We start from the raw sequence: 15,788 nt of genomic DNA on the forward strand, positions 1-15,788 counted from the left end.
GACCCCAATGAAAATTAACCAAAGTATTTAAACCTCGGGTCATCTCACAAGGAATTGCAATGAAGTTGTCAATTATTGGCTATGAAGGAATAAGGGGTTTGATTTATAAAAAAGGTGCAAGAAAATAAAGGGGCGAAAAAATTAAATTAAACTAGCAATTAAAGAAAGCAATTAATAAAGAGAGACATTCATGGAAAAGATTGGGAATATAGGCTTTCTATCCTAGTCATACAATGATTAATTCTTCTTATTTAGTCAACTTCAACAAATGGAAGAAGGTATCATGTTATCTTCACATAGGGAGAACTTCAAACAAGACTACTTAATCAATTCACAAAAATAAGAATTTATCTTATTATGTCATCCCGACGATGGAAGAAGGTATCATATTATCTTAACACTCGAAGAAAGTCTAATAAGACTAGCTAATCTTAATCCAAATGTCCTAATCAACTTACTAAGTGAATTAGCAAGAGATTAGAGTTAATGGAAACAATATTAGCTAACAACTCTAGATCACCAACATGAGTTGGGTATTCATGACTCAAGATTGCCTAATTCCTCTTTCCAAGCCAAGAATGCTCAAAATCTACTCTAACATCCAACCAAACATTTTGTCAAAAACTTGGAAGGCATAAAAGAAAAGCATAATTAGTACATGAAATTGTGATACACAACTTCGTGCAGCTGACCAATAAGTGCACTGGGTCATCCAAGTAATACCTTACGTGAGTAAGGGTCGATCCCACGGAGATTGTTGGCTTGAAGCAAGCTTTGGTCATCTTGTAAATCTCAGTCAGGCGGATTCAAATGGTTATGGGGTTTTGATAATTAAAAGGCGAAATAGAGTAGAAAATAGGATAGAAATACTTATGCAATTCATTGGTGGAAATTTCAGATAAGCGTATGAAGATGCATTGTTCCCTCTGAGCCTCTGCTTTCCTATTGCCTTCATCCAATCATTCATACTCCTTTCCATGGTAAGCTGTATGTAGGTGGATCACCGTTGTCAATGGCTACCATCCATCCTCTCAGTGAAAATGGTTCTCTATGGTTTCCCGCATGGCTAATCATCTGTCGGTTCTCGATCATGTCGAAATAAGATTCATTGATCCTTTTGCACACTGTCATTGCACCCAACACTCACGAGTTTGAAGCTCGTCACAGTCATCCCATCCCAGATCCTACTCGGAATACCACAGACAAGGTTTAGATTTTTCGGATCTCAAGAGTGCTGCCCATGTGATTCTAGCTTATACCATGAAAACTCTAATTGCACTTAATGGAAGCTCTGTTGTCAGCAGAGGCAACCATGCATCGTAAACCAGGAGGCCAAGAGATACACACTCAAGCTCTCGCAGATAGAACGGAGGTGGTTGTCAGGCACGTGTTCATAAGGGAGGATGATGATGAGTGTCATGGATCATCACATCCACTAGGTTGAAGTACGAGTGAATATATTATAAGAGGAATAAGATTGAATTGAATAGAAAACAGTAGTAATTCGATTGATTCAAGAGGAACAGCAGAGCTCCACACCTTAATCTATGGTGTGTAGAAACTCCACCGTTGAAAATACATAAGAACAAGGTCTAGGCATGGCCGAGTGGCCATGCCTCCCAAATAACATGAAACAATAGAAAGGGTTCAAAGACCTGATCCCAAGATCAAAGATGATCCAAATAATGAAAATACAATAGTAAAAGGTCCTATTTATAGAGAACTAGTAACCTAGGATTTACAGAAATAAGTAAATGGTGCAGAAATCCACTTCCGGGGCCCACTTGGTGTGTGCTTGGGCTGAGCATTGAAGCTTTCACGTGCATAGGCTTCTCTTGGAGTTAAACACCAGCTCTGGTGCCAGTTTGGGCGTTTAACTCCAGCTTTTATGCTAGTTTGTGTGTTTTACGCCAGAATTTTTATGCTGACTTGGAACGCCAGTTTGGGCCATAAAACCTCGGGCAAAGTATGAACTATTATACATTGATGGAAAGCCCAAGATGTCTACTTTCTAACGCAATTAAGAGTGTGCCAATTGGGCTTCTGTAGCTCCAGAAAATCCATTTCAAGTGCAGGGACGTCAGAATCCAACAGCATCTGCAGTCCTTTTTCAGCCTCTGAATCAGATTTTTGCTCAGGTCCCTCAATTTCAGCCAGAAAATACCTGAAATCACAAAAAAACACACAAACTCATAGTAAAGTCTAGAAATGTAAATTTTGCATAAAAACTAATAAAAATATACTAAAAATTAACTAAATCATACTAAAAACAATGCCAAAAAGCGTATAAATTATCCGCTCATCACAACACCAAACTTAAATTGTTGCTTGTCCCCAAACAACTGAAAACAGAATAGAATAAAAAGAAGAGAATATACAATGAATTCCACAATATCAATGAAACTTAGTCCCAATTAGATGAGCGGGGCTAGTAGCTTTTTGCTTTTGAACAGTTTTGACATCTCACTTTATCCTTTGAAATTCAGAAAGATTGGCATCTATAGGAACTCAGAATTTTAGATAGTGTTATTGATTCTCCTAGTTCAGTACGTTGATTCTTGAACACAGCTACTTTATGAGTCTTGGTCGTGATCCTATGCACTTTGTTTTCCAATATTACCACCGGATACATAAATGCCACAGACGCATAACTGGGTGAACCTTTTCAGATTGTGACTCAGCTTTGCTAAAGTCCCCAGTTAGAGGTGTCCAAAGTTCTTAAGCACACTCTTTCTGCTTTGGACCAGGACTTTAACCACTCAGTCTCAAGTTTTTCACTTGGACCTTCATGCCACAAGCACATGGTTAGGGACAGCTTGGTTTAGCCGCTTAGGCCAGGATTTTATTCCTTTGGGCCCTCCTATACATTAATGCTCAAAGCCTTGGATCCTCTTTACCCTTGCCTTTTATTTTTAAGGGCTATTGGCTTTTTCTGCTTGCTTTTTCTTTCTTTCTTTCTCTCTTCTTTTTTTTCGCCATTTTTTTTGTTCTTTTTTACTACTTTTTCTTGCTTCAAGAATTAATTACATGATTTTTCAGATTATCAATAATATTTCTCTTTGTTCATCATTCTTTCAAGAGCCAACAAATTTAACATTCATATACTTTACTATAAAAAATATGCACTGTTCAAGCATTCATCCAGAAAAACAAAAAGTATTGCCACCACATCAAAATAATTAAACTAACTTCAAGATAAAATTTGAAATTCAAGTACTTCTTGTTCTTTTGTAATTAGGCATATTTTTCATTTAAGAGAGATGGAGGATTCATGGAATTATTCATAGCTTTAAGGCATAGACACTAGACACTAATGATCATGTAATGAAGACACAAACATAGATAACACATAAAGCATAAAATCAAAAAATAGAAAAATAAGAACAAGAAAATTAATGAACGGGTCCACCTAAGTGATGGCGGCTTGTTCTTCCTCTTGAAGATCCAATGGAACGCCTGAGCTCCTCTATGTCTCTTCCTTGCCTTTGTTGCTCTTCCTTCATGGCTATTTGATCCTCTCTAATTTCATGGAGAATAATGGAGTGCTCTTGGTGCTCCATCCTTAGTTGCTCCATATAGGAACTCAAATCTCCCAAAGAGGTGTTGAGTTGCTCCCAATAGTTGTTTGGAGGAAATTGCATCCTTTGAGGCATCTCAGGGATTTCTTGTTGAGGAACTTCCTCATGTTCTTGTTAAGGTCCATGGGTGGACTCTCTTGTTTGCTTCATCCTCTTTCTAGTGATGGGCTTTTGAGATGAATCTCTCCATCTCTCAAGACTTGGAGGTGGAAGCTTCTGCCTTCCATTTCCTCTTTCTAGAGGTTTCTCCGGCCTTAGGTGCCATAAATAGTTATGGAAACACAAAAGTAACACTTTTTCCACACCAAACTTAAAAGGTTTGCTCGTCCTCGAGCAAAGGAAGAAAGACGAACGGAGAAGGAAGGTGAAGAAAGGGTCGGCCTAGGGGAGAAATAAGTGTTTATGATGTGTGAAAAAGAAGGAGGGATTAGGGGTTTATATAGAAGTAGAGAGAGGGGTAGGTTTCGTTTATTAGGGTTGGATTTGGGAGGGAAAATTTTTTGAATTGTGAATGGTGTGGTAGGTTGGGTTTTTGGGGAAGAGTGGGTGGATGTGAGTGGTGAAGGGGTGAAGGGGTGATGGGAAAGAGAGATGGAGGTGATTGGTGAGGGGGTATTTAGGGAAGGGTGGTATGGGGAGGTGTGAAGAAGAGAGAGAGTGAGTTGAGGTAGGTAGGGATCTTATGGGGTCCACAGATCCTGAGGTGTCTAGGATTTCTCATCCCTGCACCATTTTGGCGTGTAAACGCCCTCGTAGTGCCAATCCTGGGGTTAAACGCCAGGTTGTTGCCCATTTCTGGCGTTTAATGCCAGCTTTTCTTCCCTTTCTGGCGTTGAACGCCAACTTTTTGCCCTTTTCTGGTGTTAAACGTCAGTCTGGTGCCCTTTTCTGGCATTAAACGCCCAGAATGGTGCCAGACTGGGCGTTTAACGGCCATTCTGCTACTCTTACTGGCGTTTAAACGCCAGTAAGCTCCTCCTGCAGGGTGTGCTGTTTTTAATACTATTTTTGAGTTTTGCTTTGATTTTTGTAGTTATTTTTGTGACTTCACGTGATCATCAACCTAAAGAAAACAAAAAGTAACAATGGAAATTTGACATAGATAGATAAAAATTGGGTTGCCTCCCAACAAGCGCTTCTTTAATGTCAATAGCTTGACAGTGAGCTCTCATGGAGCTTCACAGATGTTCAGAGCATGGTTGGGGCCTCCCAACACCAAACTTAGAGTTTGAATGTGGGGGTTCTGTTTGACTCCGTATTGAGAGAAGCTTTTCATGCTTCTTCTCCATGTGTACAGATGGAGATCCTTAAGCCTTAAACACAAGGTAGTCCTCATTCACTTGAAGGACCAACTCTCCTCTGTCAACATCAATCACAGCTTTTGCTGTGGCTAGGAAGGGTCTGCCAAGGATGATGTATTCATCCTTATTCTTCCCAGTGTCTAGGATTATGAAGTCAGCAGGGATGTAAAGGCCTTCAACCTTCACTAAGACATCCTCTACAAGTCCATAAGCCTATTTCCTTGAATTGTCTGCCATCTCCAGTGAGATTCTTGCAGCTTGTACCTCAAAGATCCCTAGTTTCTCCATTACATAGAGTGGCATGAGGTTTACACTTGACCCTAGGTCACACAGAGCCTTCTCAAAGGTCATGGTGCCAATGGTGCAAGGTATTAAGAACCTTCTAGGGTCCGATTTCTTTTGAGGTATCTTTAGCTGATCCAAGGCATTTAGTTCTTTAATGAGAAATGGAGGTTCATCCTCCCAAGTCTCATTACCAAATAATTTGGCATTCAGCTTCATGATTGCTCCAAGGTACTTAGCAACTTGCTCTTCAGTAATATCTTCATCCTCCTCAGAAGAAGAATACTCATCAGAGCTCATGAATGGTAGAAGTAGGTTCAATGGAATCTCTATGGTCTCTGTATGAGCCTCAGATTCCCTTGGTTCCTCAGAGGAGAACTCCCTAGTGGTCAGTGGACGTCCTATGAGGTCTTTTTCACTGGGAATCACTGCCTTTCCCTCCTCCACAGGTTCGGCCATGTTGGACGTGGTTACGGCCTTACACTCTCTCTTGGGAATTTTTTCTATATTGCTTGGGAGAGTTCTAAGAGGAGTTTCAGTAACTCTCTTACTCAGCTGACCTACTTGTGCCTCCAAATTTCTAATGGAAGATCTTTTTTCATTCATGAAACTTAGTGTGGTCTTAGATAGATCAGAGACTATGGTTGCTAAGTCATATCAATTCTACTCAGAGTTCTCTGTCTGTTGCTGAGAAGATGATGGGAAAGGTTTGCTATTGCCAAACCTATTTCTCCTACCATTATTATTATGGAAGCCTTGTTGAAGCTTTTGTTGATCCTTCCATGAGAAATTTGGGTGATTCCTCCATAAAGAATTGTAGGTGATTCCATAGGGTTCTCCCATGTAATTCACCTCTTTCATTGCAGGATTCTCAGGGTCATAAGCTTCTCCTTCAGAGGAGGCTTCTTTAGCAATGCCGGATGCAACTTGCAATCCAGTCAGATTCTGAGAAATCATATTGACTTGCTGAGTCAATATTTTGTTCTGAGCCAATATGGAATTCAGAGTATCAATCTCAAGAACTCCCTTCTTCTGAGTTGTCCCATTATTCATAGGATTTCTTTCTGAAGTGTACATGAACTGGTTATTTGCAACCATTTTAATGAGTTCCGAAGCTTCTGCAGGCGTTTTCTTCAGATTAATAGATCCACCTGTAGAATGGTCCAATGACATCTTGGATAACTCAAACAGACCATCATAGAAGATACCTATGATGCTCCATTCTGAAAGCATGTCAGAGGGACACCTTCTGATTAATTGCTTGTATCTTTCCCAAGCTTCATAGAGGGATTCACCTTCCTTCTGTTTGAAGGTTTGAACTTCCACTCTAAGCTTACTCATCTTTTATGGTGGAAAGAATTTAGCTAAGAAGGAATTGACTAGCTTCTCCCAAGAGTTCAGGCTGTCTCTAGGTTGTGAGTTCAACCATATACTAGCTCTATCTCTTACAGCAAAAGGAAAAAGCATAAGTCTGTAGACCTCGGGATCAACTCCATTGGTCTTAACAGTGTCACAGATTTGCAAAAATTCAGCCAAGAACTGATGAGGATCTTCCAATGGAAGTCCATGAAACTTGCAATTCTGTTGCATCAGAAAAACTAATTGAGGCTTAAGCTCAAAGTTGTTTGCTCTAATGACAGGAATAGAGATGCTTCTCCCATTGAAGTCGGGTGGTGCGCAAAATTGTGATCACTACAACTTCGCACAACTAACCAGCAAGTGCATTGGGTCGTCCAAGTAATAAACCTTATGCGAGTAAGGGTCGATCCCACGGAGATTGTTGGTATGAAGCAAGCTATGGTCACCTTGTAAATCTCAGTCAGGCAGACTCAAATGGGTATAGATGATGAATAAAGCATAAAGATAAAGATAGAGATACTTATGTATATCATTGGTGAGAACTTCAGATAAGCGTATGAAGATGCCTTCCCTTCCGTCTCTCTGCTTTCCTACTGTCTTCATCCAATCATTCTTACTCCTTTCCATGGCAAGCTTATGCAAGGGTTTCACCGTTGTCAGTGGCTACCTCCCATCCTCTCAGTGAAAATGTTCCTATGCTCTGTCACAGCATATGGCTAATCAGCTGTCGGTTCTCGGTCAGGCCGGAATAGAATCCAGCGATTCTTTTGCGTCTGTCACTAACGCCCCGCCTGCTAGGAGTTTGAAGCACGTCACAGTCATTCAATCATTGAATCCTACTCAGAATACCACAGACAAGGTTAGACCTTCCGGATTCTCTTGAATGCCGCCATCAGTTCTCGCCTATACCACGAAGATTCCGGTTAAAGAATCCAAGAGATATTCACTAGAGCCTCGTATTCTTGTAGAACAAGAGTGGTTGTCAGTCACTTTGTTCATAAGTGAGAATGATGATGAGTGTCACGGATCATCACATTCATCAAGTTGAAGAACAAGTGATATCTTGGACAAAGAACAAGCGGAATTGAATAGAAGAACAATAGTAATTGCATTAATACTCGAGGTACAGCAGAGCTCCACACCTTAATCTATGGTGTGTAGAAACTCCACCGTTGAAAATACATAAGAACAAGGTCTAGGCATGGCCATGAGGCCAGCCCCCAAATGATCTAAGAACTAGATGTCCAAAGATGGTCTAGAGATCTAAAGTGATCAAAAGATGAAAATACAATAGTAAAAGGTCCTACTTATAGGAAACTAGTAGCCTAAGGTGTACAAAGATGAGTAAATGACATAAAAATCCACTTCCGGGCCCACTTGGTGTGTGCTTGGGCTGAGCAATGAAGCATTTTTGTGTAGAGACTCTTCTTGGAGTTAAACGCCAGCTTTTATGCCAGTTTGGGCGTTTAACTCCCATCTAGGTGCCAGTTCCGGCGTTTAACGCTGGAATTTCTTGAGGTGACTTTGAACGCCGGTTTGGGCCATCAAATCTTGGGCAAAGTATGGACTATCATATATTGCTGGAAAGCCCAGGATGTCCACTTTCCAACGCCGTTGAGAGCGCGCCAATTGGGCTTCTGTAGCGCCAGAAAATCCACTTCGAGTGCAGGGAGGTCAGAATCCAACAGCATCTGCAGTCCTTTTCGGTCTCTGAATCAGATTTTTGCTCAGGTCCCTCAATTTCAGCCAGAAAATACCTGAAATCACAGAAAAACACACAAACTCATAGTAAAGTCCAGAAAAGTGAATTTTAACTAAAAACTACTAAAAATATACTAAAAACTAACTAGATCATACTAAAAACATACTAAAAATAATGCCAAAAAGGGTACAAATTATCCGCTCATCACAACACCAAACTTAAATTGTTGCTTGTCCCCAAGCAACTGAAGATCAAATAGGATAAAAAGAAGAGAATATGCAATGAACTCCAAAAACATCTATGAAGATCAGTATTAATTAGATGAGCGGGGCTTTTAGCTTTTTGCCTCTGAACAGTTTTGGCATCTCACTTTATCCTTTGGAATTCAGAATGATTGGCTTCTTTAGGAACTCAGAATCCAGATAGTGTTATTGATTCTCCTAGTTAAGTATGATGATTCTTGAACACAGCTACTTCATGAGTCTTGGCCGTGGCCCAAAGCACTCTGTCTTCCAGTATTACCACCGGATACATACATGCCACAGACACATAATTGGGTGAACCTTTTCAGATTGTGACTCAGCTTTGCTAGAGTCCCCAATTAGAGGTGTCCAGGGTTCTTAAGCACACTCTTATTGCCTTGGATCACAACTTTATTTCTTTCTTTTTCTTTCTTTTTCTCTTTCTTTTTTTTCGTTTTGTCTTTTTTTTTTGTATTCACTGCTTTTTCTTGCTTCAAGAATCATTTTTATGATTTTTCAGATCCTCAGTAACATGTCTCCTTTTTCATCATTCTTTCAAGAGCCAACATTCATGAATCACAAATTCAAAAGACATATGCACTATTTAAGCATACATTCAGAAAACAAAAGTGTTGCCACCACATCAAAATAGTTAAACTGCTATAAAATTCAAAATTCATGCAATTCTTTTCTTTTTCAATTAAGAACATTTGTTTAAGAAAGGTGATGGATTCATAGGACATTCATAACTTTAAGGCATAGACACTAATGATCATAAGACACAAACATGGACAAACATAAAGCATAAATTTTCGAAAAACCAAGAAAATAAAGAACAAGGAGATTAAAGAACGGGTCCACCTTAGTGAGGGCGGCTTGTTCTTCCTCTTGAAGGTCTTATGGAGTGCTTGAGCTCCTCAATGTCTCTTCCTTGTCTTTGTTGCTCCTCTCTCATGATTCTTTGATCTTCTCTAATTTCATGGAGGAGGATGGAATGTTCTTGATGCTCCACCCTTAGTTGTCCCACGTTGGAACTCAATTCTCCTAGGGAGGTGTTAATTTGCTCCCAATAGTTTTGTGGAGGAAAGTGCATCCCTTGAGGTATCTCAGGGATCTCATGATGAGAGGGGTCTCTTGTTTGCTCCATCCTTTTCTTAGTAATGGGCTTGTCCTCATCAATGGGGATATCTCCTTCTATGTCAACTCCAACTGAATAACAGAGGTGACAAATGAGATGAGGAAAGGCTAACCTTGCTAAGGTAGAGGACTTGTCCGCCACCTTATAAAGTTCTTGGGCTATAACCTCATGAACTTCCACTTCTTCTCCAATCATGATGCTATGAATCATGATGGCCCGGTCTATAGTAACTTCGGACCGGTTGCTAGTGGGAATGATTGAGCGTTGGATAAACTCCAACCATCCTCTAGCCACGGGTTTGAGGTCATGCCTTCTCAATTGAACCGGCTTCCCTCTTGAATCTCTCTTCCATTGTGCGCCCTCTTCACATATGACTGTTAGGACTTGGTCCAACCTTTGATCAAAATTGACCCTTCTAGTGTAAGGATGTTCATCCCCTAGCATCATGGGCAAATTGAACGCCAACCTTACACTTTCTGGACTAAAATCCCAGTAATTCCCCCGAACCATAGTAAGATAATTCTTTGGATCCGGGTTCACACTTTGATCATGGTTCTTGGTGATCCATGCATTGGCATAGAACTCTTGAACCATCAAGATTCCGATTTGTTGAATGGGGTTGGTAAGGACTTCCCAACCTCTTCTTCGGATCTCATGTCGGATCTTCGGATATTCACCCTTTTTGAGTGAAAAAGGGACCTCGGGGATCACCTTCTTCAAGGCCACAACTTCATAGAAGTGGTCTTGATGCACCCTTGAGATGAATCTCTCCATCTCCCATGACTCGGAGGTAGAAGCTTTTGCCTTCCCTTTCCTCTTTCTAGAGGTTTCTCCGGCCTTAGATGCCATAAATGGTTATGGAAAAACAAAAAGCAATGCTTTTACCACACCAAACTTAAAAGGTTTGCTCGTCCTCGAGCAAAAGAAGAAAGAAGAGAGTAGAAGAAGAAGAAATGAGGAAGAAGGGTGATGGTGTTGTATTCGGCCAAAGAGGGGGAGAAGTGGTGTTTAGGTTGTATGAAAATGAAGGGGTGAAGAAGGGTTTATATAGGAGAGGGGGGAGATGGGGTTCGGCCATTATGGGTGGGTTTGGGAGGGAAAGTGGTTTGAATTTGAAGGGTGAGGTTGGTGGGGTTTTATGAATGATGGATGTGAGTGGTGAAGAGAAAGATGGGATTTGATAGGTGAGGGGTTTTTTGGGGAAGAGGTATTGAGGTGATTGGTGAATGGGTGAAGAAGAGAGAGTGGTGGGGTTGGTGGGGATCCTGTGGGGTCCACAGATCCTGTGGTGTCAAGGAAAAGTCATCCCTGCACCAAATGGCATTCAAAATCACGTTTTGAGCCATTTCTGGCGTTAAACGCCGGGCTGGTGCCCATTCCTGGCGTTTAACGCCAGGTTCTTGCCCTTTTCTGGCGTTTAACGCCAGTCTGGTGCCCTTTTCTGGCGTTAAACGCCCAGAATGGTGCCAGACTGGGCGTTAAACGCCCAACTGCTAGCCTCACTGGCGTTTAAACGCCAGTGGGTTCTTCCTCCAGGGTGTGCTGTTTTTTTTCCTGTTTTTCATTCTGTTTTGCTTTTTCAATTGATTTTGTGTCTTCTTATGATCATCAACCTACAAAAAACATAAAATAACAAAAGAAAATATATAAAATATAATCATTGGGTTGCCTCCCAACAAGCGCTTCTTTAATGTCAGTAGCTTGACAGAGGGCTCTCATGGAGCCTCACAGATACTCAGAGCAATGTTGGAACCTCCCAACACCAAACTTAGAGTTTGAATGTGGGGGTTCAACACCAAACTTAGAGTTTGGTTGTGGCCTCCCAACACCAAACTTAGAGTTTGACTGTGGGGGCTCTGCTTGACTCTGTTTTGAGAGAAGCTCTTCATGCTTCCTCTCCATGGTGACAGAGGGATATCCTTGAGCCTTAAGCACAAAGGATTCTTCATTCACTTGAATGATCAGTTCACCTCCATCAACATCAATCACAGCCTTTGCTGTGGCTAGGAAGGGTCTGCCAAGGATGATAGATTCATCCATGCACTTCCCAGTCTCTAGGACTATGAAATCAGTAGGGATGTAATGGTCCTCAATCTTCACCAGAACATCCTCTACAAGTCCATGAGCTTGTTTTCTTGAGTTGTCTGCCATCTCTAGTGAGATTCTTGCAGCTTGTACCTCAAAGATCCTTAGCTTCTCCATTACAGAGTGAGGCATGAGGTTTACACTTGACCCTAAGTCACACAGAGCCTTCTTGAAGGTCATGGTGCCTATGGTACAAGGTACTGAAAACTTCCCAGGATCTTGTCTCTTTTGAGGTAATTTCTGCCTAGACAAGTCATCCAGTTCTTTGGTGAGCAAAGGAGGTTCATCCTCCCAAGTCTCATTTCCAAATAACTTGTCATTTAGCTTCATGATTGCTCCAAGGTATTTAGCAACTTGCTCTTCAGTGACATACTCATCCTCTTCAGAGGAGGAATACTCATCAGAGCTCATGAAAGGCAGAAGTAAGTCCAATGGAATCTCTATGGTCTTATTTTGAGCCTCAGATTCCCATGGTTCCTCATTAGGGAACTCATTGGAGGTTGGTGCATGCCCATTGAGGTCTTCCTCAGTGGCGTTCACTTCCTCTCCTTCCTCTCCAAATTCGGCCATGTTGATGGCCTTGCACTCTCCTTTTGGATTTTCTTCTGTGTTGCTTGGAAGAGTACTTGGAGGGAGTTCAATAACTTTCTTGCTTAGCTGTCCCACTTATGCCTCCAAATTTCTAATGGAGGACCTTGTTTCAGTCATGAAACTTTGAGTGGTTTTGATTAGATCAGAGACCATGGTTGCTAAGTCAGAGGGGTTCTGCTTAGAATTCTCTGTCTGTTGCTGAGAAGATGATGGAAAAGGCTTGCCATTGCTAAACCTGTTTCTTCCACCATTATTGTTGTTGAAACCTTGTTGAGGTCTCTCTTGATTCTTCCATGAGAAATTTGGGTGATTTCTCCATGAAGAATTATAGGTGTTTCCATAGGGTTCTCCTAGGTAATTCACCTCTTCCATTGAAGGGTTCTCAGGATCATAAGCTTCTTCTTCAGATGAAGCATCCTTAGTACTGCTTGGTGCATTTTGCATTTCAGACAGACTTTGAGAAATCAAATTGACTTGTTGAGTCAATATCTTATTCTGAGCCAGTATGGCATTCAGAGCATTAATCTCAAGAACTCCTTTCTTCTGACTTGTCCCATTGTTCACAGGATTCCTTTCAGAAGTGTACATGAATTGGTTATTTGCAACCATTTCAATTAGCTCTTGAGCTTCTGTAGGGGTCTTCTTCAGATGAAGAGATCCTCCAGCAGAGCTATCCAAAGACATCTTGGATAGTTCAGAGAGACCATCATAGAAAATACCTATGATGCTCCATTCAGAAAGCATGTCTGAAGGACATTTTCTGATCAATTGTTTGTATCTTTCCCAAGCTTCATAGAGGGATTCTCCATCCTTCTGTCTGAAGGTTTGGACTTCCACTCTAAGCTTACTCAATTTTTGAGGTGGAAAGAACTTTGCCAAGAAGGCATTGACTAGCTTTTCCCAAGAGTCCAGGCTTTCTTTAGGTTGTGAGTCCAACCATGTCCTAGCTCTATCTCTTACAGCAAAAGGGAATAGCATCAGTCTGTAGACCTCAGGGTCAACCCCATTAGTCTTGACTGTGTCACAGATTTGCAAGAATTCAGCTAAGAACTGATGAGGATCTTCCAATGGAAGTCCATGGAACTTGCAATTCTGTTGCATTAGAGAAACTAATTGAGGCTTAAGCTCAAAGTTGTTTGCTCCAATGGCAGGGATAGAGATGCTTCTCCCATAGAAGTCAGGAGTAGGTGCAGTAAAGTCACCCAGCACCTTCCTTGCATTATTGTTATTTTCGGCTGCCATGGGTTCTTCTTCCTTGAAGAATTCGGTCAGGTCCTCAACAGAGAGTTGTGCCTTAGCTTCTCTTAGCTTTCGCTTAAAGGTCCTTTCAGGTTCAGGGTCAGCTTCAACAAGAATGCCTTTGTCTTTGTTCCTGCTCATATGAAAGAGAAGAGAACAAGAAAATATGGAATCCTCTATGTCACAGTATAGAGATTCCTTGAGGTGTCAGAGGTACAGAAAAATAGAAGGAAGAAGTAGAGAATTCGAACTTAATTAGATAGAGTTCGAATTGTGCATTGAGAAGGAGTGGTACTCCATAAATAGAAGGATGTGGGAAGAGAGGAAGAAATTTTCGAAAATCAAGTGAAGTATTTTGAAAACATTTTTGAAAAACTTTAATTAATTTTCGAAAACCAAGAGTGGGAAAAAAATCAAGTAATTTTTTTGAAAAAGATTCTTGAAATTAGAAATCAAAAAGATATGATTTGAAAACTATTTTAAAAAAAATGTGATTACAAAGATATGATTGAAAAGTTATGGTTTTAAAAAGATATGATTGAAAAGATATGATTTTGAAAACAATTTAAAAAGATTTGATTTTAAAAATTAATGACTTGCCTAACATGAAAAGATATGATTCAAACATTGAACCTTTCTCAATAGAAAAGGCTACATACTTAAAATGTTCAATCAAATCATTAATTGTTAGTAAGTATATTTGAAAAAGGAAAGAAATTGATTTTGAAAACATTTGATTGAAAAGATATGATTTGAAAAAGATTTGGTTTTGAAAAACTTTGAAAACTTGAAAAAAAATTGATTTGAAAACAAAATCTTCCCCCTTTTGCCATCCTGGCGTTAAACGCCCAGAATGGTATCCATTCTGGTGTTTAACGCCCAAAATGCTACCTTTTTGGGCGTTAAACGCCCAACCAGGTACCCTGGCTGGCGTTTAAACGCCAGTCTGTCCTTCTTCACTGGGCGTTTTGAACGCCCAGCTTTTTCTGTGTAATTCCTCTGCTGCATGTTCTGAATCTTCAGTTCCCTGTACTATTGACTTGAAAATAGAACCAAGATCAAATAAACAAGGCATGCAAGACACCAAACTTAAAATTAGACACTAGACTCAAACAAGAAACATAAAATATTTTTTGTTTTTTATGATTTTTATAAATTTTTTGTGCTTTTTTCGAAAATCATATGAAAATAGAAAATAAAGGTTTCAGAATTCTCAATTTGGATTCCAGGAATCATTGCAATGTTAGTCTAAGACTCCGGTCCAGGAATTAGACATGGCTTCACAGCCAGCCAAGCTTTCAAAGAAAGCTTCGGTCCAAAACACTAGACATGGCCAATGGCCAGCCAAGCCTTAGCAGATCATTGCTCCAATGGCAAGATTGATGGAAATCAACAAGCTATTGTGATGATCAGTTGAAACCTCGGTCCAATAAGATTAGACATGGCTTCTCAGCCAGCCAGATTTCAGCAGATCATCATGAAACTCTAGAATTCATTCTTAAGAACTCTGAAGAAAAATACCTAATCTAAGCAACAAGATGAACCGTCAGTTGTCTATACACAAGAACAATCCCCGGCAACGGCGCCAAAAACTTGGTGTTGTTGCCGGATCAAAACTTGGCACTATTATTGCAGGGAACAAATGTGAAACCGTAGTTAGGACATTTAATTCCCCGGCAATGGCGCCAAAAACTTGGTGCGTGAAATTGTGATCACTACAACTTCGCACAACTAACCAGCAAGTGCACTGGGTCGTCCAAGTAATAAACCTTACGCGAGTAAGGGTCGATCCCACGGAGATTGTTGGTATGAAGCAAGCTATGGTCACCTTGTAAATCTCAGTCAGGCAGACTCAAATGGGTATAGATGATGAATAAAGCATAAAGATAAAGATAGAGATACTTATGTATATCATTGGTGAGAACTTCAGATAAGCGTATGAAGATGCCTTCCCTTCCGTCTCTCTGCTTTCCTACTGTCTTCATCCAATCCTTCTTACTCCTTTCCATGGCAAGCTTATGCAAGGGTTTCACCGTTGTCAGTGGCTACCCCCCATCCTCTCAGTGAAAATGTTCCTATGCTCTGTCACAGCATATGGCTAATCAGCTGTCGGTTCTCGGTCAGGCCGGAATAGAATCCAGCGATTCTTTTGCGTCTGTCACTAACGCCCCACCTGCTAGGAGTTTAAAGCACGTCACAGTCATTCAATCATTGAATCCTACTCAGAATACCACAGACAAGGTTAGACCTTCCGGATTCTCTTGAATGCCG

General features: G+C 40.7%; 2 non-coding genes across 2 annotated transcripts; both read left to right on the forward strand.

The window, feature by feature from the left end:
- The first annotated feature begins 6,388 nt into the window (after nucleotides 1–6,388).
- LOC130958635 (small nucleolar RNA R71) lies at nucleotides 6,389–6,496 on the forward strand. Its single transcript, XR_009077747.1, has one exon. It is a non-coding gene; the product is annotated as a small nucleolar RNA R71 (small nucleolar RNA).
- A 6,520-nt stretch (nucleotides 6,497–13,016) lies between these two features.
- LOC130958498 (small nucleolar RNA R71) lies at nucleotides 13,017–13,124 on the forward strand. The gene has a single exon (XR_009077616.1). It is a non-coding gene; the product is annotated as a small nucleolar RNA R71 (small nucleolar RNA).
- Nucleotides 13,125–15,788: the final 2,664 nt, after the last annotated feature.

Source organism: Arachis stenosperma, chromosome 10 (genome assembly GCF_014773155.1).
Source record: "Arachis stenosperma cultivar V10309 chromosome 10, arast.V10309.gnm1.PFL2, whole genome shotgun sequence".
NCBI classification, from domain to species: Eukaryota; Viridiplantae; Streptophyta; class Magnoliopsida; order Fabales; family Fabaceae; genus Arachis; species Arachis stenosperma.